This window comes from Vombatus ursinus, unplaced genomic scaffold (genome assembly GCF_900497805.2).
Source record: "Vombatus ursinus unplaced genomic scaffold, bare-nosed wombat genome assembly UNPS02014837.1, whole genome shotgun sequence".
Taxonomy (NCBI): Eukaryota; Metazoa; Chordata; class Mammalia; order Diprotodontia; family Vombatidae; genus Vombatus; species Vombatus ursinus.
The window spans coordinates 11,852,551-11,876,047 of NW_020954615.1; the positions used below are offsets into that span (position 1 = coordinate 11,852,551).

Here is a 23,497-nt window from a genome sequence, read left to right on the forward strand (position 1 = left end):
GGTATAGAGAGCAGCTAAAAAGAAAAGCCACTGTAGCAGGTTGGGACAATGAAGGGAAGTGGCCTAATACAGTCAGGTGATTTACACAACTAGAACTTAAATTACAAAGAGGATTCACAAGTCTTTTTTTTTAATTAATTTATTTATTTTTAGTTTTCGACATTCACTTTCATAAGCTTTTGAGTTTTAGATTTTCTCTCCCTTCCTCCCCACCTCCCTCCCCAAGATGGTGTGCAATCTGATATAGGCTCTACATACACATTCCTATTAAACATATTTTCATATTAGTCACGTTGTAAAGAAGGATTATAACTAACAGGAGGAACCACAAGGAATAAGGAACAAAACAAAACAGAAGAAAAAAAAGGAGTTAATAATATGCTTCAATCTGCATTCAAACTCCATAGTTCTTTCTCTGGATGTGGATAACATTTTCCATTGTGAGACTTTTGGAGATGTCTTAGATCCTTGTATTGCTGAGAAAAGTTAAGTCTATCAAAGTTAGTCGTCACACAATGTGGCTATTACTGTGTACATTTTCCTGATTCTACTCGCTTCACTCACCATCAGGCCATACAAGTCTTTTCATGTTTTTTTTTTTTTTGAATTCGATTTGCTCATCCTTTCTTCTAGCACAATAGTATTCCATTACATTCATATACCACAACTTGTTCAGCCATTCTCCAGTAGATGGGCATCCCCTGAATTTCCAATTCTTTGCTACCAAAAAAAGAGCTGCTATAAATGTTTTTGTACATGATGATGCATAAGTCTTTATTTGATTTGTTTAATTCCCTGTCAAATTATATTTTGTAATTGAGTGGGGTAAATGAGTGGGGGAAAGAAAAACCAAAACAGGGATCTTTTTTTATTTTTAATTATTTTTGTTGGGTGAAAAGGAAGCAAATTTTTAAAATTCAAAATTTTAATTAATTTTTAATTTTAAAGTTTCGAATTGTTTGAAATACTTAAAAAAACAATTAAAAAACAACAATACTGGTTTCAGCTGACCCAGGGAAACCACTACGACTTCTTGAAGATCAGGGGTAATTCTGGTCCATTCTTGGATTCTCCATATAGAAAATATTCCCTTGTGGATATGGGAGAAATATTTTTTCCCAACTATCTTATTGTTTAATTAAATATTGTTTGTTTTAAACTAAGGTATGCCCTGTTTGTCTTCTAAGAGAAAAATTATAATAGGAGTTCCTGAGCTATGTTTTTGGGGCGCTGCTGATTCACACTTAGAGTTTAGAGAGGCCCCCATGTGTATGCCACAGCCTAGATACTCGGCAAGTATTCCATAAGTGATCTCATTTTATCCTCACAACCTAGTGCTATAGGTAGTGTATATATTATTAAGTCCATTTTATGAATGAGTACATGGAAGATCATGGAAGGTAACAATTTGCCCGAGGCCCCAGAGTGATCAGACAAGAGCTTGTATCCATGTCTTCACTTCGAGGCCAGAAGTCTTTCCATGGCAAACAAGTTCACTATCACTTTCACAATCTCAGTGGTGCTGGGTCTGTCGAGATTGGCTGGATCTTTTTATTTTTCCCCCTTTTGCACATTAGAGATGGCATGGAGCTCATGACACTGGACAGATCCAGGGATTCTCCTCTTGCTCCTTCTCTTGGGGGACCTGGGCTGGCTTCTGCTTGCTGCTTGGATTTCTCTCCCAATGTTAGGCAGTCCCTCTGGGTTCTGTTAGAAACTAATTCAACTATCCCCTTCGCCATGCTGCATGACCTCTTCTTTAGATTTTTTATATTTATCGATGTTTGACAATGCAAACCCGAACTTGCTGGGAACAGAGACAATATTTAACAAAGTAGACGCTCCAGGGGCTGCCGGACCTGCACTGAATCCTTTCTTTGGACAACACATTTGGAAACAAATACTCCCACACATGGTAAACAGGAAATATATCCTCCTATTTGGCTTAGCAGAAGATCTGGAAAAACAAACAAATGGGAAAAAGCCCAAATGGATCGGGCACTCAGACACACAAACACACTAATCATGTTCAAGGGAATGAGACAGAATTCACAGTATGAAGACAACTGCAGTTTGATACCCTGATCTATTCTACGCATTATCAGAAAGAGGATTGCCAATTTTGTCCAAATAATCCAGCATCCTCTTTCTTTGATAATTCTTTCTTTCTCTAGTTATATCACTATGTTCGTATACTGTTTGATTTTAACTCTTTTTTCCTCCTTTCCAGGCCCTTCTCAACCCAGTACAACCTTCCCTTCCCTGCTGGATCTCATGCTATTCATCTACATGGACTCCAAACTTCAGCCAACTCAGACTCCTCTTTGACCTCTGAGTATCTATCTGCCTTTGAGCTTTCATGCCTTGGCGCTTTTGCTCATCTTTTTCATTATGGCAGGACTGCATTCCCTATATCTCCTTAACTCTTGACCTCATATCTATTCCATAAAATTCAACTCCAACATCACCTCCAGAAAGCCTCAACTATTCTCCTTACTTAATAATAACCTTTCTACTTAGACCATCCATCACACATTGTTTTGCAAAGAAACAGAATAATTAGTCAGTCAAAAAACATGTATTAAGTACTTATTATGTGTCAAACACTATGCTATACACTGTGGAAAGAAAGGTAAAAAGGCAGAGTTCCTGTCCTCAAGAAGTTCACATGGGAACCTAGGCAGTGTAGTAGATACAATATAAGACTTGGGACCAGGAAGCCCTGACTTAGAATATTGCATGAGCCATTTACTAACTGGCAGGCCTTGGGCAAGTCACTTTAATTCTCTGTGATGAGTTTTCTCATTTATATAATCAGGGCAATAATAGCTCTTATTTCACAGTGATAAGTGTAACAAAGAGATACCAAGCAAAATGCTCTTTGAAGTCATTTGGGGAAGATCATTCCCAACCAGTAATATCAGGGAAGACTTCCTGTGAAGAACCCTTTGTGTTGGGCTTAAAAAAATGAGTAAGTGAATGAATTGAGAAATTCTGGAATTGGAGGCAGGAAAACCAAGGTTTAAATCTAACCTCTGTCACATACTGAATGTATAACCCCGGGAAAAAATCATTTAAACTCTGTGTCTCAGTTTCCTCATCTGTAAAATGATGGTGGTAATGATCTCTAAGGTCCATTGCAGTTCTAAATCTATGATCTTTTCCCATAACTGGTGTTTAAGACTTTCTAATGGAATAATCACTGATTCGTGACCCCACAATTAAATACAAGATCTCAATTAAAAAATTCTCAGATTTTTTTTTCAATATGTTGCTTTCTGTCTAGAAAACAAACAAACAAGTCAATGTGTGAGGGACAAAATGTACATAGAAATATTTTGGGATCCTTGTCCTGTTCTAAAAACACGTATTTTTAATTATTCATCATTATTAAAATCAGATGTGTGTGTGTGTGTGTGTGTGTGCTCTTGTGTTTCACTGAGTACACAAGTATTTGGGAAAACAGGGATGAAAGTCAAACATGATAACATTTCCTTTCCCTTTATTCATGAGGCCTCTGGAAACTAATGAGATTTATTCTGAGAATGGCTTTCTAATTGTGCTTTAACTGCATGGTGACATTTCATAATGTCAGAAGGATTTTGCTTTAGGCAGAGTGATTTTGGTCCCTGCAGAAAATTAATTACCACTTTCTGAATAAGTCACATTTTTATTTTATTTTTTTCAATGAGCAAAGCAAAATTGTCAAGGTTAACCTGCCTTCCAATAGTGGGAAGATCTTAGGGATAAAGGGGTAAAAATGTAGATCTCACTTAGGTCTAGTCTTATGGCCAGTTTTGCCCACATAAACCTGCGATAGGCAAAAGTGGAGGTCATCCACTCACAGGTATCAAAAACAACTAGTCTGTCCTCAGAAATCCAACAGACTTTCAGAATGTATTTCCATTGACCTAACGAGTCACTCATTTTGGAGTTATGCCAGAACCTCATTTCTTTTCGTAGGATTATAGATCTAGAAACAGAACAGACACCTGGAGCTATCTAACCTGACCCCCTCATTTTATTGAGGTTTAGAGAGAAGAATTGGTCTCCCCAAAGTCACCAATTCAAACCCAGGTCCACTGAACTCCATTCCAATGCCTTTTTCATGCTATGTGACTGAGTTTACAATCCAGTCACTTGTCTGTTGTTGTTGTTGTCATTGTTTATCTTAATTATATGCCCTAAAATCCACTGTCCACTCTCCTTTTCAAGGGCATGAAAATTAGACTTGGAGAGGCAGCCCAGTACGATAGCTAGGCTCAGAGTCAATACTAGATGAGTGACCATAGGTAAGTCACTTAACCTCTCAGGGCCTTAAGGCCAATTGCATGTAAGAGATCTGCAGCGTGGGAGAGACATCCCCCACCAGAATTGCCCCACACTTACAAAGTCACACGTATTGAAGAAAAAAACAAAACCCTAAAATTTAAAAGTGATATGTTTTCCCAAGAAGAAATAAACTTTTGTTCTAGATTCTTAAGTATTTCCAACAAATTAGATGAATTGGAATCAGAAAGACATGTGTTTTCCTCATTAGCGACCTGGGGATTTCATGGGAACCAGAAATGGTATTAAAGACATACTTATGAAAACTAAGTCAGGGAGATGAATCTCTCACTGAGTATTTCATTAGAGCGAGCTATCAGACAACAATTTTTTCTTCTTTTTCCCCTTATATTCCATTCCTATTTGCAAACTATATTCCCTCAACTATCTCTGTGCAGGGAATTGCTTTCATTTTTGTCTGTTAATTTTGGGGTCATTTTTATTTTATGATCAATTGATTTCCAGAAGGCTATGTATTATATAACACACCCTCTGAAGCAATATTTTTCTTTTTTTTTTCAAATCCCACACAAACTGGTCATTTTCCCAAGAAGGTATCCCTCAGGATTACAGGGGTAACCCAGAAGGTTTGAAGTTTCTGCTACTATTGATCATAAGCCCCCATTAGGGATGTTCCTGATTAATTATAAGCTAGATTTAATTAACTTTTAGAAAAGGGTGTTTAAAATGTTTAAATGCAGTTGTTTTAGAAATGTTTCCCCAAACCAGGGGCACACTCTTCCCTTGAACACAGTTTACCTACTGAATGTGGGTTCAAATTCAGGAAGTTTACGTGTATAAGTGATAATTATTGGAAGTACTTTTCTTCCTTCATGGAATCCTCACAAAGCTACCCTTACGTGTAGCTCTCTGCTGAACTCTGTGGATCAAGTGTGCTTGGAGAATACTGAAACTCTCTTTACTACATTTGTTCTCTGTTTCTTTCAGCTCCCAATGCAGATGCAGCTATCCAAACTACTTCTGGGGAGATATTGGGAGATAATGGGAACTCCAGATCTCCTGACTTTTCATAGTTGCCAAGGTTACCATTTTATCAATGGAGAGGAAAAGGAAGAAAACAATAACTCACCTCCCCATCCTCAAGGGCAATTCCTTCTCAACTCGATTCTACTACCACTTTATAGAATTGTTGCTGAAATGCTCAGTTCTGAATTCACTTTTCAGGGTACACATAGGCCCAGATACATGTCTGATCTGTTCAGTCAATTACAAACTCTTCCCTATGTAACATCATTTATATTTATCCAATAATCAAAGCATATTATTCCTCTCAAATTGATTAAACACTTGTTCATACCTTGTTTACATATTTGATTGATTGATTCAATCAATGCTGGGCTTTCTGTGATTACATTAATTTTGGTGGGGAATTGAAATCCCAGCCCTTCCAATTAAATCCCATGTCTACTGCTTGAAGAGAGATGAATGGCAGAGATCTCTATGCATGAATGTTATTTTTTACAGGAGGCCTTGTTTGATGTAATTGAATGAAAATGGAACAGATTGATTGAAAGAATTATGGAGTCATAGGACTTAGAGGCGGAAGGGACCCTCTCTGACCATCTAATTCTGCTCCTTCATGTTGCAGCAAAGAAAACTCAGAGCAAGAGTAGTCAAGTGCTTTGTTCAATATCCATCTTCCACATAGTTGCAAAATTGACTTTTCTAAAGCACAGGTCTGATCAAGTCACTCCCTTCCTCAAGAAACTCAAATGGCTCCTTCTTGCCACCAGAATAAACTACACACTCCTCTTTGGCACTTAAAGCTCTTTGCGGGGGGGGACCCACTGGCAGGGTTTGGTGGACTCTGAGGCCAGTGTCCAATACAAGGGTCCCAGTCTGGCCAGAACATGAAGCTGATCAAGAATGAGAGGTGTGGGCTGTACTGCTTCAAGTCCTGGGAGATTGTCCTGGGCCAGACCATACTCCTGCAGCTCGAGGTGCTGCTCAAGAATTGTGGTGACATCCATGGCCAGTACTATGACCTGCTCAGATTGGTTGAGTTTGGGGGCTTTCCCCCTGAGAGCAACTACCTCTTTCTGGGGGACTATGTGAACCAGGTAAAATAGTCTTTGGGAACTATTTGTCTGCTGCTGGCCTCCAAGATCAAGTCGCTAGAGAACTCTGTCCTCCTACATGGCAACCATAAGTGTACCAGCATCAACCGCTTCTATGATGAATGCAACAAACATTGCATCATAAAGCTCTGGAAAACCTTCATGAACTGCTTCAGCTACCTGCTGGGCACAATCATCTCACACTAGAAGACTTTCTGCTGTCACAGAGGACTGTCCCAGACCTGCAGTTCGTGGAACAAATCTGGTGCATCATGAGACCCACAGGGGTGCCAGACTAAAAGCTGCTGTGTGACCAGACCCTGACAAAGATGTGCAAGGCTGGGGGGACACAACCACAGCATCTCCTTTAATTCTAGAGCCAAGGGGAAGGCCAAGTTCCTCCACAAGCATAACCTGGACTTCATCTGCCAAGAGCATCAGGTAGTAGAAGACAGCTATGCACAAGTAGCAGAGTGTGCTTCTCTGCCCCCAACTACTGTTACAAGTTTGACAATGTCAGCTCTATGATGAGTATGGACAAAACTCTCATGTGCTCTTTCCAGGTGGGTAAGCCCAGGTCTGGATGGGAGTGGAACTTTCAGGCTCCCCAGGGTGGACCCTCTGACCAGCCCCATCCTCTCTGCAGATCCTCGTTGGCATCTGCAGATACAGACAAGAACAGAGGCAAATACGGGCAATTCAGTAGTCTGAATCCTGGTGGCCACCCCATCACCCCACCCTGCAACCCCATCAAAGCCAAGAAATAGTTCTCCCTGAGGTTCCCTAAGGATGACTGATTTTGCAGAAATCCTGGTTCCTCTTAGGGTCTCAGACACCCAGGAGGGCATCCAAACCCCAGTGTAATTTTCTTTTACAAAACAAAATCAAAAAGAGTCTAATCCTCTCTAGGCCTGACCTGTTCTTCCCCACCCCCACCCTCACCCCCACCCCCACCCCCACCCCCAGCCTGGCCATTGCTCTCCACTCTGAGCTGGATTCTGGGTCGGGGAAGAGGAGAAGGAATAGAGAGGGCCTCTTAGAGCAGGGAAGAAAGCTTGAGTCCTGCTTTGGCTCAGTTGCCCTGACTCTCAGGCACAGGGCTTCCGGAAACTCCAGGCTCTGTGCCCTTAACTGCTTATCTGTTCTTTTTTGAATCAATGTCAAAGCTCGGGGGAAAAACAAGCTTTTGCCATCTTACTCTGAGTTACCCAACCAAGCTGCTTACACATCACTCTCCTTCATATACTCTATCTTCCTACAGAGCTGAACTGCTTGCTACTCCATGTACAAGGCATTCCAACTTCCGTCTCTGAGTTTGTGTAGTCTGGTCGTCACTTCGAGAATATCGTCTCTTCTCACCTTCACTTCACAGAATCTCTAGCTTCCTTCAAAGTTGAACTCAAGTGTTGCCAACTACAGGGAGGTCCTGATCAGGTAAGTTGCTAGTGCCATGCCCCTGTAAAAATTACTTTGTTTCTTTTACTTTTTTTTTTGGGCAATGGGGGTTAAGTGACTTGCCAAGGGTCACACACGATAATAAGTGTTATGTGTCCAAAGCCAGTTTTGAACTCATTTCCTCCTGAATCCAGGGCTCCTGAGCCAGGTGCTCTATCCACTGCCCCACCATCGCTGCCCCTTAAAAATTACTTTGTATCTGCTAAGTACATATGTTGTATTCATTTTTTTGAGCTTATTTTTACCCTCATTAGAATCTAAATTATTTGAGAACAAAGACTTTTATTTTTGTCTTTGTATATTTAGCATCTGGCCTATAATTGTTATTTAATGAATGCATATTGAATAAATGAATCAAAAGAAAGGAATATACAACATTGAAATCTAAATTTCTGAAAAAGGTCTGGGGGTTTCAGTGGATCACCAGTTCATTATGAGTCAAGACTGTGATACGGAATTCAAAATTATTAATCCTCTCTGGGGTCCATGCAAAAGGGTATAGGAATAGGAACTGAACCTAAAATTTCACTGGCATAGGGAACTGTCTGGTGAGGAAAGATGTTAAATTAAGGTAAGTTAGTATCTTCTCTGCAAATTATAGTCTTAGAGAGTTGCTCAGAGCACTGGGCAGTGAAGGAACTTGATCAGGGTCATGGAGGCAGAAAAATTCAAGGCAGGTCTTGGACCCAGGTCTTCTTGAAGTCTAGGCTGGCTCTCTAATAAAAAAGTTGTTCAGTCAGGCAGTGCAGTAGGTAGAACACTAGATCTGGAGTTAGGAAGACCTGAGTTCAATTCCAACCTCAAATCCTTAATAGATGTTTCATCTTGGGCACTGAACTTGAAATCAGGAAGACCAGCATTTAAAACTTACCTTAGCCTCCAGTTTTATTACCCTAGCCAAGGCACTTAATCTCAGCCTGTTTCCTTATCAGTAAAATAGGGATAATAATAGCACCTACTTTCCAGAGTAGTTGTAACATTAAAAATGAAATGATAATATATATAAAGTACTTTTCAAACCTTAAAATGCTATATAAACATTAGCCATTATTATCACAAAAAAAGTACGTCAGTATCTCCAAATGCAATTAACATCATAAGAATGTTACCTAATAACTCTGTGTGAGGGGAGAGGGAAATCACATCTGGCTAGCTGATTAAAGAAGCTTTCCTGAAGGAGTCAATATTTGAGCTAAGCCTTAAAGTGCTGTTGGGATGTTGACAGGTAAGTGTTTGAGATGGAGAGAAGGGCCTGGACCAAGGTGAGTTGGGCAGAAAATGGAGATCCTAGAAATTTAAGCTCATTCAGAGCATCCACATTGTCTCATCTTCTCACCTATAATGGATATTATTTTCTATCTAATCATATCCATTTTGCTCTTTCTACTTCTATATTATTCCTGCTTTTCTCTACACCATTCAGTTATATAACTATATCAAATCATTTTTTAATTCTATCACAGATCTCAGTTTGCAAACTTCTTGGTCATGTTGGAAAGTGCCCTGCCATATCCCTTCTTCTGAGTTTTTATGGGGTACATTTGGTATCATCAGTATACAAGAGATTGAATGGTGTCATATTTAGAGTTGTGGACAGTCAGAAAAATGTAGGTTTGAATCCTTCTTCTGTGTAACAATGGGAAAATCACGTAACTCCTTAGAACCTTGGCAATGATACCAGGAGTACCTGCCATACAGGCTTGCTATGAGGATGAAAAGAGATAATTTGTAAAGCACCTGAAAGATTTAAAAGAATTATACAAATACCAATTGTTACTGCTTCGAACCATGGGCCCAGAATCCCAGTGTTCCTGGATGTTTTCTTTTCCTTTGGTTCTCTGCTCCCCTTATTTTCCCTTTCTTTTCCAAAATCATGATTTTCCTTTTGAAAAAGGGAACATAACCTCTGACAAATAAATAAATAAATAAATAGAAAATTCCCCAGTTCCATACTCACGAAGTCAGAGTCGCTAGAAACATATCCCAGTTTTTTGTGACTATATCTTTTGTTTTCACATGAGTCAGCAGAACTGGGTAGTGGTAGGTGGATTGGACAAGTCTTGGCAGGCACACTGGTACCTCTCATGTACACACCCCAGGAGGACAGCACACCCCCAAGCAGCGAAGGCAGCCTGACATATGGCCGCCTCTGCGCCCCTCAGCCAGGAGTTAGCAACCACTCTTCTTAAAGGGAATAGAACCAGGATTCCTCCCACATGCCTCTGCCTGTGTGTCCTGCCCACCTGCTTTGAGACATCTTTATGCCAATAGCTCCCAAGTACAGGCTTCATTCTTTGACATTCTCCTAAGTTCAATTTATTTCAAATCATGACCTGAAAATTGTTCACAAAACAAAGGCATGCTTACCATGCACATTTCTGGGCTAAAGAAAGTTAAAAAAAAATTAGCTTCTGTGTTTTGCTGAAGGGCAGCAAAGAGACCTTGGTTTACAATCCAAGCTTGACAGAACCAGCAATGTATACTAGAGCAAGTCTCCCAGACATTTTGGTTCTCAGTTTCCTTATAAAACCTAAAGCAAAAGTCAGTCCATGTCACTTCCCTGAACAAACTTATCCATGGTTTCCTATTGCCTAGAAAATACAATACAAATTCCTTAGAGGGGGATTTAAAGCCCTACATAATCAGAACCATTTGGTTTTCTAGTCTAATTGCTTATTATACCCCTTTATATACTGCATGTTCCAGCCATGCTCGCCGACTTGATGCTACCCAAACATTGCACTGCATTACCTGCCCTATAACCTTCAAGACATTGTCCCCAAAAAATCATTGCCTGTAACATATTTCCTCCTCACCTCCACTTCCTAGAACACTAATTTTCTTCAAGGATCTTCCCAGGGGTCATCTCAAACAGGAAACTTTTCTTGTATCCCTTACTTATCACTCTTTCATCCTCAAATAATAATGCATATACCTACTTGGGGGAAGGCTATATCCCCACCAGTAGAAGTTGATTATTGATACATTGGTCAGTTTTATTAAACAGGATTTTCCCTTCTTTTTAAATCATTTTATAAGGATTGTTTTCTGAAAGTATGCATTGGGAAATGTAGGCAACATAAAAGCAAAAGATAAAGTATATTTTTTAATAAAAATACTTGTTGGATTGACTTTGTAATGGAAATGAGGGGGTTGAACTTGATGATCTCTAAATTTGATTTCAACTCTAATGGTCCATTAATTTTTCTCCTATTAAGAGAAAAATCAAGAATAAGATTGAGCAGGTTTATACTTTTGGTATCTAGATTCTAAGACAAGGGGGACAATATACAAACTGACGATAGTAATGTAAATGGAAAGACCACCAAAACTAAGCTTGAGTCTCTGGCCCCAGAGAAGAGATGAGGAAATTCACCTTCCTCCTTTCTGTGAAGTAGCAGAAGAAAATGGCTGTGGAATATTGCATATATTGTTAGATGTGGGCAAGATATTGCTTGGTTTTCCTCAACAGTTTTTTAAATGGATTTTGAAAATCTTTATTATAAGAAAAGTCTCACTGAATAGAAGAAAGTGGTGGGAGAGGAAAATATTCAGGATGAATATTTAAAAAGACATTAATAAAAATATTTTGTAAAAAATGTTTTCTAAAACATTCAAAGCCCTCATTATCTTCCTGGCTTCCTATTTCTGATTCCCAAACACTAAACCTAGTATCATGCTTAGATTTTTCTGCAGTTTTCATGAGGTTTCTTTGAAATTCATCTTCACTGAAATGGAACCTTGGATATGTCTGAAGTAAATGGTCAGGAAAAGTAATGACCCATGAAAAGAAACCATCATTTCCATTCCCAGTGGACTCCCTTACTTTTGTAATTGCAAGATTTCTTTCCTAGAAATCAAAGCAGTATTGACAAAGCTTAGAGTGCTGCTGAACTCTGTGCCATCACTCAATGAGACAATGTCAGGAAAAAGTAAGAAGAAATGGAGCCTCTCTGGAGGAAATAACCAATGTGCAGGCTGAGTAAAAATTGGGTGAATGGGGGCAGTTGTGAGCATTTCTGTGCCCTGGGAAGTGACCTGTGCTCAACATTTCCTTTCTTCCTGGTTCGTGTCAAGGTTGGATGAGAACAAATAATGCAGTTTCCGTCTTGCATTCAGATTCATAAAGAGCTGTCCACACATTCTCAAAGTATCCTTAGCACAACCAGAAACTAAAAACTACAGGCAAGATAAGAGAGATATATTTGATCTGTGACTCATTCCATCTGTCAGAGTGTCCTTCAAATAAAGAGTTTAACATCTCAGCATCACCACCTGTGTCATACTAAGGGGGATAAAATTTGTGGTTATTAAAGCCCCTTGTTCTAGATCTGCAGAAGGAAATTCTGGTTCATGTTCTTATGATTTCAGAACAAAGTATTTCACCATGGTTAAAAAAAAAATTCATTGAAAGCAGAATTCCTTACATTTCAAAGGTGACAGCCCAATGTTCTCCATGCAGATAGCCAAAACAAAAATGATGAGCTTTTCAATGAAGGAATAACACAGTGGTCTAATCTTCATCATGCAGGGACAGTGAGAAATGTTAGTGAGTCAATAGCAGAGCAGTTTGGGAGGAATTGATTCCAATGGAAACCCAGGCAAATTATATAATATTTTACCTAAAAAGAAAAATGAAAGAGATGGAATAAATTTACTTTTACTGAACACTTAGGATATTAGAAGCAAGAGTCCTGGTTTGAGACACACACACACACACATTTTTTTTCCAATTTTCTACATGGTGGTTATCATGGTACATTTATGAGAGGTCTTGGTATTTAGAGGAAGGCCTTCTACACGCCAGATAGATCCAGTATGGAGATTTGATGAGAAAACAAGAGAAATAGAAATAAGGGATGGAAAGAGAAACAAGGATTGTGATCTGTGCCACTGGAGGGAGTAACACTTTCATTGACACTGTGGCTCCATCAAGGCCCTGGAGCACACATTAGAGCTTGGATATATATTGGGGCTTGCTTTCATATACCTAAACAAATTTAATTATGGTCCAGCCAAAGGTCAAATACAGCAGAGGAAAATTAATTAACAGAATTATGCACTGGGCTCTTATTTAAGCTCCCAGTGTTAAGTATCATCATATGTTATACAAGAGGCTATGTATTCAATAAATTTATGAAAAAGGGTGGAGAGGAAAGCATGTATTAAGGACATAGTAGGTGCCAGGCACCCAGAACACAAAGAAAAAAATGAGGGTGTCTGCCCTCCAAGAGCTTCATTTAGTAAACTCATTAGTCATTGGCTATTATTAACTGAACATTTCTAATTTCTTTACATTTCTTTGTTAGGGACCCAGGCTCAGTCATCATTAAGATGATGCAAAATTAATTATGAAGGACACATTTTACATGGATCTTATAGTAAAATGGAGGCACAAAGAGGAGTCAACTGTCCAGGGTCATTTCTATAGTCCCCTAATATCAACCTAAATCTAAGTGCCTTTTTCCTCCTCTTCCTTCTCCAGATACAGAATACCAGGCAATATTCAACTATGAATTCTAGATGTATACATATATTCTTCATCAAAATCACATGTAAACTATACAGGTTTTAACTTACTATTCTATGCATACTCACAAATATTCTGCATGCACATAGCTCAATAATAAACTAGGACACATTCATTTTACATAAACTAAAGTCTTCAAATAAAGTTCTGGATAAATTATACCATTTATGCAGTAAGAAGCAAGCTATTCTGGCACCATGTCATGGTTTGGCATGACTATTAGATACTATAAATGCCAGAAAAAATGGAAAGCGACCATCAAGGTCCTAGGAGCTGTGATTGCCCATTGGTTATTCCCCCTCTCATAGAACATTCTTAGTCTACAGTGACAAGGAGTAGGATGGTTGGAAGCCAAAGATAGAAATGGAATCCTACAGTTGGACAAGTGAAAAGAAGCAAATGCAAAACATGATTTTGATTATACCATATTCTCAACTACTCAAAGCATTGATTTTATGGCACAAATACAATAAAAATGAGAATTTTAGAAACATAAGGGTCTTTGGATGTTATTGAGGAGGCAGCTAGGTGGCTCAGGGGATAGAACACTGGGCCTGGAGTCAGGAAGACCTGAGTTCACTTACTAGCTTACTACCTGGGTAAGTCGCTTCACCTGTTTGCTTTAATCCAATGGAGAAGGAAATAGAAAACCACTACAGTGTCTTTGCCAAGAAAACCCTATGGACAGTATGGTCCACAAAGTCACAAAGAATTGGACATGACTGAACTATTGAACAACAATATATTATCTAATGTAACTCTCATTTTATACATTGGAAGGTTGAGTTCAAAAGAAGTGAAGGGACTTGTTCAGAAGATTAACCATCTTGGTCTCTCTCTTAGCCAACCCGATCCAGTCTAATTTTGAATGTAATCCAATGCAATCATAAAACCTTCAAAGGGCAAGAAAAAAGCAATGTTGTATAATAAGTAGGAGGCCAAAAACAAAAATCAGAAAGATTTAGATTAAAAATGTGAATAAAGTCGTCATTAACATCCATGTGGGAGAAAGAAAGGACTAGGTATACCTCAAAATTACATTCTCTTAAAGTTGGGAGCAATTCAGTCAACATAAAATGATAGCTGATTAAAAATCCTCTCTGCAGTCTACTTGGAAAGGGGTCATCCAGATTTTACTTGAAGACTTTCAATGAAGGAGAACTCACTACCCCCTAAGGATACCTAATCTGCTTTTGGATAGCTCTAATACTTACGTCATGGTTACAATGATGTGTCCTCTATTAATGGATAATAATGATATTAGGAACTGTTACAATTTTATCCTTGAATTATATCCTTTACTGTTTCAGTAGATCTAAGTCTCCAGGGATGCACGTGTTCCATGCAAAACTCAGATTCTAATCACTTGACAGAAAATGAACGGAGTTGGTCTAAATGACTTCTACTGACTGTTCTAGTTCTAAATTTATAATCCTGTGCATTCTCTTAGGCAGCTCTTGTCTATGTCCTCCCATTAGTTCTCTACTAGGGCCTACCAATGTGCTGCAGACCTTTCTGAACACTGATTGGATGATATTAGGTGGTCCATCAGGTATCCCTTGTTCCTCTAATATAACCAGTTGATATTTTTTGCCAGGCATATGTGCAACATTACATTTGAGATTTTTTTTGGGTGCTGCTTTAAAAGATCTGAGAATTTTAGTTAAAAGAGGCCTCAGAATCCATCCAGAACAACCCAGGGCCAGAAAGGACTCCCCAGGATAGCCTACCCAGCAAGAGATCATCCAGCTTCTTCCTGAAGCCCTTTAAAAAGTAACCCATTTCACTCTGGGACCTCTCTCATTCCTGGAAATTTTCTTTTCTTTTCAAGGCTACATTTTCTTTGTCAGGGTTACAGTTTCTTCTAGCTTTCATCATTCCTTTGTTTATTCCCTTTAGTGTCAAAGAGAACAAATCTAACTCCTCTTCTAAATGACGGGTCTTCAACTATTTGAACATAGCTCCCATGTGCCCTTGAGTCTTCTCTTCTCTTGCTTTTTTTTTGTTGTTCAGTTTTGTTCAAGGACCCCTGGACCATATTGTCCATGGGGTTTTCTTGGTAACGATATTGGAGTGGTTTACCATTTCCTTCTCCAGTGGATCAAGGCAGAGGTTAAGTGACTTGCCTGGGTGCATACGACTAGTAAGTGTCCAAGGCCAAATCTGACTCAGGTCTTTCTGACTTCACACCCAGCACTCCATCCACTGGACCACCTAACTGCCTCCCCTAACTGGAGGAAATCTACCTTTCTTAATGAAGCCTCCCATATTTCTTACTTTAAAAAATGGATTGTAATCCTTTTACCATTATGGCTGCTCTCTGAACCTTCTCTGGCTTATTAATGCTCTTCTTAAATGGTGTAACTGTCTTGTATGAATTTCATCACTGTGCTGCAGTGCACTCATGCATAAAGAACCCTGATACTGGAAAGCAGAGGACAAAGGTTCAAATCCCATCTCTTCCAATTTCTCTACCTGTGTGAGCTTCCGTAAGTCAATTAATCTCTCTTGGCCTCAGTTCATCATTTGTAAAATGAGAGGGTTTGGTTGTGTGACCTTTTTAGAAGTCTCTTCCAGCTCTGATCCTGTGATCCTATGTATTATTCCTTTGCCTGTTGGGTAGTTTGCAACCTCATATTTTTAGAGGCATGATTATCCATGTACCAAGTACCTATGAAGCATAAATGAGAAAATATTGGTATTACAAAATGGGCCTAGTGTTTATAAATGCATCTTATTGATATATTTTGTTTTTAAAAAAGCATTGTGATTTAGTAAATGGAAAGCTGACTTCAAAGCTAGGATGATCCAGTTTCAAGAATTACTTCTGAAATGTACTGGTTGTGTGACCTTGAACAAGAAATTTACCTTCTCAATGATCTACACAGTTCTGTTTCTGAGGAGTCAACTAGCACTGGTAGAGGAAATTTCCTCACCTGGGAGCATACTATACCAATGAAATTGCAAGGTCAATTCCTGATTTTTGGTTTTATATCACATACTTTTCCCAAGATATTCTTCCCTGCTCCCACTATCATTCCTTGGGTTTCTAGTCTTTAGAAATTGTCCTTTTAGGATCACAATTATCTCATAAGCAGGAATGACCTCCAATTATTATCTAAATATTTAGTTGTTGTTTTTTTTTTCCTCCATACTCTCTTTTATGATAAGAGACTTGTCCTAGTAAATTTTGGAGGTCACCTGGATGTAAAAGTAATCAAACACACTCTCTTACCCTTTGCTTAATGTTGTATTTGATCCACGAGCATTTATAAAAGTCAGCTCAAAAACAAAAACAAAAACAAAACTGACCAGAATTTTGCCCCAGTGGAGGCAAAGGCTGTTTTATGTATCCTGTTGTTATACTGAGTATGTCCCAGAGACTAGGACTTCTGGGTGATTGCTTAGATTGAACTTCCTCCCTACCTCCATCCCATAAAAAGAAAAGAAAAAGTCACCTCTACACCTGATTTAAAAAAAAAATAATAATGGAATAAGTTGCTCAAGCAATCCATACAGCCCAATGCCTCAGATTGTCTTTCATTCTTTTATTATGCTAAGCATTGAATAAATAACCTTCCCAATACTTCAGTGAGGCCTTTGTCATTAATACCGTGTCCTAAATCAGTGCTCAAGGACTTCACCTGAAGAAAAGCAAATTAATTAAGAGCTCCTAATGAGCATAACAGCCTGTTCATTTCACTAAAAGAAATGTAACTGTTTGGGGGAGAAAAGGGAAAAAAGAAGGAAAAGTTACCACCAAGAAAGTAAAATAACAAAGAATCATTCTCTCCCATAGAGCATTGTTGACTTACATTCATTATTCATTTTTTAAGGAGAGAGAGAGGCAGAAAGACAGAAAATCACAGAGACAGAGAAGAAAATGTAGTTAGGTTGTATAAAAGGGATAATAAAGTTGACTGAAAATTAATGTTAAAATTGTATATAGATATAGAGCTAGTCCAGAGAGGAAGTAACAACAAGTGTTTTTTGAAATGGAAAAAAAATATACAAATTGCCTTTTAATGAAATTTATTTTTTAAGATTAAAAGAACCTATTTCACTCAAACTTAGGAACATAAAACTTGTTTGGAGGGAAGGGGATTATCCATATGTAACAGGGACTAGAAAATACACACAACCCATCTGGTGGTACCTGCCCTTGTGAAGGCTAGGGAAGTTCCTTCAGAAGAATCGAGATAACATTGAGTAGATAGGCTCTGGAGAGTTCATGGAGCATACCAAGACATGCTGTAACTGTCTCTGTTCTACTAACCCCATGGTTAGAAGAAGTCTTCTTTTCTTTTTCCCAACTGACTTTGTAGCTAGAACTGAGGATGCCTTCAAAAGGCTTTGGTCACCTTCGGCTTGTTTTTTTGGCTTCTCTCTCCTGGTTTGATTCATTCAAGTAAAATGATGGTATCTGGTGATGATGGGGCACAAATGATGGATCCCTAAAAAACCCTGGACTTCCCCACATGGCCCAGGTCCCTGGCATTTGCTTGGGCCACCTAGGCCCTTCCTAGTTAATCCTTTCAACTGCCCTTTCATTGTGGCCTTCATAGTCTGCATTTGGCCCCACCCTAGATCACCATTCCTTGATTCCTTCTAGACCCCTTCCACGCTCCTGGCATTCACCTGGGGCACCCAACCCTTCTGGGTCTTTCTCAGTTACCTCCCAGTCACCCCAGACTACTTGGCCACTTTTACATCACATGCAGATCTTCCCATAGTATTTCTCTATATAAGTGTCCATCTTGCCCCCATTAAGTCTCTCAGACTCCTGGCCTGGTTGTATTGGCATCACAAAGGTTTAGATTCTTAAAATATGGCATTCTAATAATCCTTGTCTTTGGCTGAAAGAAGGCTTGGTATGAATTCATTTGAGGTAGGACTTGCACTGCTTGCCCTTGAGTTTTTCAGTTCCCAGAACCCCCAGACCTCAACGGCGAGAGACAATGTTATAAGAGAGGAGCCTTCAGGACTTCTCCCAGGGTTGTCATTAAGCCAGCTGGTACAGGCTTGCAAGAGTCAATTGTTAAATTTTCGTTAAAAAACTTTTGCACTCTGAAAGTTAGCAAATACTACAAACAAGGGCTTGAATTATTGTTTTATTAATTTTCTAATGAAATCATTTGAGCCCCAATAAGGACCAAATGCCCTTTTCTGTGTCAGCAACTGAAGCTGACCAGGAGCATTCCTCTGTTTATGACCACTAAGGACAAGGTATCTTGACCCAGACACTATGTCGAATAATGGGACTTTTCTTATCTTAGTATTTTATGGATATATATTATGTTATGTTGTGTTAGTGATAGAAAAAGAAAACACAGATATCCTGTATCTATAATTTCAGTTGACACCTTGACATTCTCCTATCTTATTGTATTTACAACCTATCCAATTAAGAAAATTCCTTTCTCATGCTATGATTAAAACATATGGAGACTATAATCTTTGAGGGACACAGACATGCTAAGTCAGGATTACTCTAAGAAGATATAAGGTCTTCTTCAATTTGCTTATCTCTGACTCAGAATTATCTTCTGGCTCCCATGTATTATATATATTCTGCTAGCTTAAGGGAATAAACAGTATAAATGTATATCACCTAGTTTGTTTGCCTCTTTTAAGCAAACTTCCAGGTCAACACTGGACTTTAGAATGTGATGGAGAAAGTGGTCATGCTACATATTAAACTTGAGTGTGTCCTGGATTATGTGTGAGCTGGTTAAAAACATTTCCCCAGTATGTCTTTGTTGAAGTCCATGTGTCATTGTGAAATGAGTCTCAGTCCTTTGCCTCTGCACTTGCTAGGTTCTATTTTAGGTGATGGAATGAAATAAGCATTTTCTATGTGCCTGCTATGCACCAGGCACTGACTTATGACTAGGGGTGAAAAGAAAAGCAAAGGACAGGAGCTCACAGTCTAATGGTGAAGACAACAAACAAGCAGTTATGGAAAAACAAACTATGTATAGGATAAATGGAAAATAAACAATGAAACAATGAAAGAAAGACACTAGAATCAAGAGTTTAGGAAAGACTTCCTGTAAAATGTGGGATTTTACTTGGGACCTCAATGAAACTAAGGAAGTTATTGTGAGTAAAGACGAGATGAAGAATGTGACCATGTTTGTACGTGGTGAGGTGGAGTGGAAAAGGAGGTCACAGAAAGTGGGAGGTTGAGGAGCTGCACGATGAAGGTGTTGAAGTTTGGTTGTTGTCCTTCATTCTCCAAGAGGACTGAAATGACATCACTGTGCTAGAGTCACATTTCAGTGTCTCCAACGGGGGCTGATCAGACCAATACAAGTTTGGAATGTTCTACCACAGGTCAAGCACAAATAGTCCACATAAATATTTGGAGTGGATTCTCTAAATTTGTGTGTCTTGCTTTTCTTTTGAACTGCTTCAATTCTGCTTTGCTCATAGAACACAAAACCTTCTCTGATTCGGGCACTCCACGCTGAGCAGTCCTGTGCCAGTGTTTCCCATGTTACACAATCAGTTCCAAAGTTCTTAAGAGAGACCTTGAGAGTGTCCTCGTTTTGCTTCTTCTGACCACCCTGTAAACACTTGCCTTGTATGAATTCTCCATAAAAGAGTCTTTTTGGCAAGTGTACATTTTGTATTTGAACAATGTGGCCAGCCCATCATAGTTACACCCTCTGCAGTACAGTTTGAATGCTTGGCAGTTGGGTTTGATAAAGGAATTCAGTGTCTGGTATCTTATCCTGCCAGGGAACCTTCAGAATCTTCCTAAGACAATTCAAATGGAAGTGATTCAGTTTTCTGGCATGGCGCTGATATCCTGTCCAGGTTTCACAGGCATACAACAACGAGGTCAACACAATGGCTCTGTAGACCTTCAGTTTGGTAGTCAGTCTAATACCTCATCTCTCCCAGACCTTCCTTTGGAGCCTCCTGAACACTAAGCTAGCTCTGGCAGTGTGTGTGTCAACCTAATTATCAATGTGTACATCCCTGGAAAGTACACTACCAAAGTAAGTGAATTTGTCCACAGCATTCAAAACTTCTCCATTTGCTGTAACCAATGGTTCCATGGGTGGATGGTGTGGTGCTGGCTGATGGACCACCTGTGTTTTCTTGTTTTGGCTTAACAATGAGTTAGTATCAATATACACATGGAAATACACTAGAATGAGGCATTGAGGAGGAGATAAAGACTCGAGGAGATAAAGCTCCAGAACTCATTTAGGAGAGGAGTTAAAGGAAGTGTCCTGGAAATCTGTAGACATAACTAGCAGGATTTTGATTGAGTGGGATGAAGTAATGAAAACCATGTACTGATAGTCAATCACTTAAATGCAAAGAGGAATTTGTCAAGAATGACTAAAAAATGTTGGAAAGTACAGTTTGGGAATTAGGAATTAGAGAGGACAATGTGTATAGGTTACCCAGAAACCTCATGCCATACATCATGAATGCTTTCCCTGGTGAAAAAAAAAATGTCTGAAAGCACTGGACATGACAAGTGTTGAATAACATCATAAAAAAAAGTAATTATATTTTAAATGACAGGAAATGACTCATTACTGACTGGTCAGTCATTTCTGAACTGGCTGTTGCTGTACAGTCAGATCAATGACTTGTTAGAGCAAAGATTAAAATTAATACAAAGCCAGGAGAAAGAATGAAAATGAGATAACTAACCCATTAAAATGAGTTAGTAATGTAAAAAAAAAAAAGTTAAGGCACGAGTGGATGAAGTATAACGGGGAACTGACCAATGAGGGCCCTGTTCTTAGATCATGCACAGGTTTGCTTTACACATATCAGTCAGTCAGCTAACAAACATTTATTAAGCACCTACTGTCTACCATGCACAACAGTTTTTCCTTGACTTTGATCAAATGCCTGGATGCTTAGTGCATTTTCTTTCAGACATGCATGATGTCTATTGCATCATGCATCATGTCTATTGCAAAGTGTAAACTGTGTGAGCTTTCAGATGGGTAGAGGTGACATCAGCTGGTCTGTGTCAGGCTACAATCTTATGAGTTTCAAAAAGTTAGAATAGCCATTATGGATACAGTAACTGAAGTCTGTAGTTTGGTATTGTTCAGTCTGATTCTTCATAACCCCATTTGGAGTTTTGACAGATAATAGAGTCATTTTCCATGTCCTTTTCCTACTCATTTTACAGATGAGGAAAATGAGGCAAACATAGTTAAGTGACTTGCCCAGGTTTCAAAGCTAGTAAGCATTGGAGGCCAGATTAGAACTCATCTTCCTGTTGCCAGGCCAGGCACTACCTAGTCTGTAGTAGAGTCTACCAATAGCTGCCATGGCTGAGTCTAGAGATGCTTCGGCCCTAAGGAGCTACATGCTTGACACAGGGAAACACTGAATCAACCAGGCAAAACTGAGACATCATTTCTTTCAACATGGGGGTGACATCTATTGGCTATGCCCCACCCGGAAGGAAACTTGGTAGGAACCTGGGTTTTTTGTTTGTTTTTTGTTTTTTTTTAGTTGCAATTAATTTATTAAAAGAAATGATTGGCTAGGCATCTGCAATGGTGACTTCAACTTCTACATCTGGTTCAATGCTGATAGAAGTGATCTGTTTAACAATTTCAGAAGGACTGTGCAAATCAATAGGGCGTTTGTGGATTCTCACCTGGAACCGATCTCAAGTCTTTGAACCTTCACTGCAAGTTTTTTCTATGTGATTCGAAGTATCTTAGTATTCGAACAGGTCCCTTCACTTTCAAGTTCTTTTATTTGGCTGCTCTAATTAGGTCAGCACACACTTTCTCGAGGGATTTCACATTGCGGCTGGTGAGGGTGATCCGGCTCCGGTGAATGGCCACTTCGGGCTCCACAAGGGTCTTGCAGGTGTCTTTGAATTCCATGGCAGTGGAGCGGCTTCCTGATCGACTTATTCCTCAGTGAGAGCGAACAGCAGGGAGTCAGGAGGAGGAGAGGCAGCGACGATATATTCTAAAGAGGGGTAGGAACTTGTTAAAGAGAGAAAAGGATTGCCAAGTACACGAGTATCTTTTAGTCATTCTCATTACCTAGATCATGTTTGAGTATCTTTATGCATCGTTTTCGACCATTTTCACCAGGAATCTTGTGTGTCTACAGGAAGAAAACTGTATTGCATATTGGGTGGGAGGGTGTTTTGTAACCACCTCCAGAAGTTTGAGACCACTTTTATTAGAGATTGAGTGCATGCAGTGGGGAGAATGTGCCTTCCTCCTATTTGGGGAATTTTTTCCCATCAATCCATCATTTTTCCACATAGCTATGAAGATAATTAGAAAACTTAATCATCATGTATTTTCAAACTCTCACTCATGTTTTTTTTGAATAATATTTTCTTTTTTCCAATTACATGTAAAAATAGTTTTTGACTTTTTTTTAAATTTTGAGTTCCAAATTCTTTCCCTCCCTCCATGAAAAAAGTGAAAAATAATAGGCCTTGATCCTCATGCAGATTCCTTCTATACTTTCTCAAGAGGTGTATAACATTTTTCATCATGAGTCCTTTGGAATTGGCTTAGATCATTATATCACTGAGAATAGTTAAGCCATTCACACTTGATCATCATACAATATTGCTGTTACTGTGTACAATGTTCTCATTTTGCTCACTTGACTCTGCATTAGTTCATGTAAAATTTTCCAGGTTTTTCTGAAAGTAACCTGCTCGTCATTTCTTACAGCAAAGTAGTATTCCATTACAATCATATACCACAACTTGTTCAACCACTCCCCAATTAAAGGGCATCCCTTCAATTTCGTTCTTTGCCACCACAAAAAGAGCTGCTATAAATATTTTTATACATATAAGTCTTTTCCCTTTTCTTTAATTTCTTCAGGATACAGACATAGAAGTGATATTGTTGGGTCAAAGGATACATGCATTTTTATTTCCAAATTGTTCTATACAATGGTTGGATCAGTTCACAATTCCACCAACAGTGCATTAGTTTCCCAATTTTCCTACATCCCTGTCCAATATTTATCATTTTCCTTCTCTGTTATATTAACCAATCTGATGTGTGAGGTGATACCTCAAAGTTGCTTTAATTTGCTTTTCTCTAATCAATAGTGATTTAGAGTGTTTTTT

The 23,497-nt window shown here is 38.9% G+C and overlaps 1 pseudogene; it reads left to right on the forward strand.

Moving 5' to 3' along the window:
- Positions 1-7,174, forward strand: part of LOC114026307 — a 13,872-nt pseudogene extending 6,698 nt beyond the window's left edge.
- Positions 7,175-23,497: the final 16,323 nt, after the last annotated feature.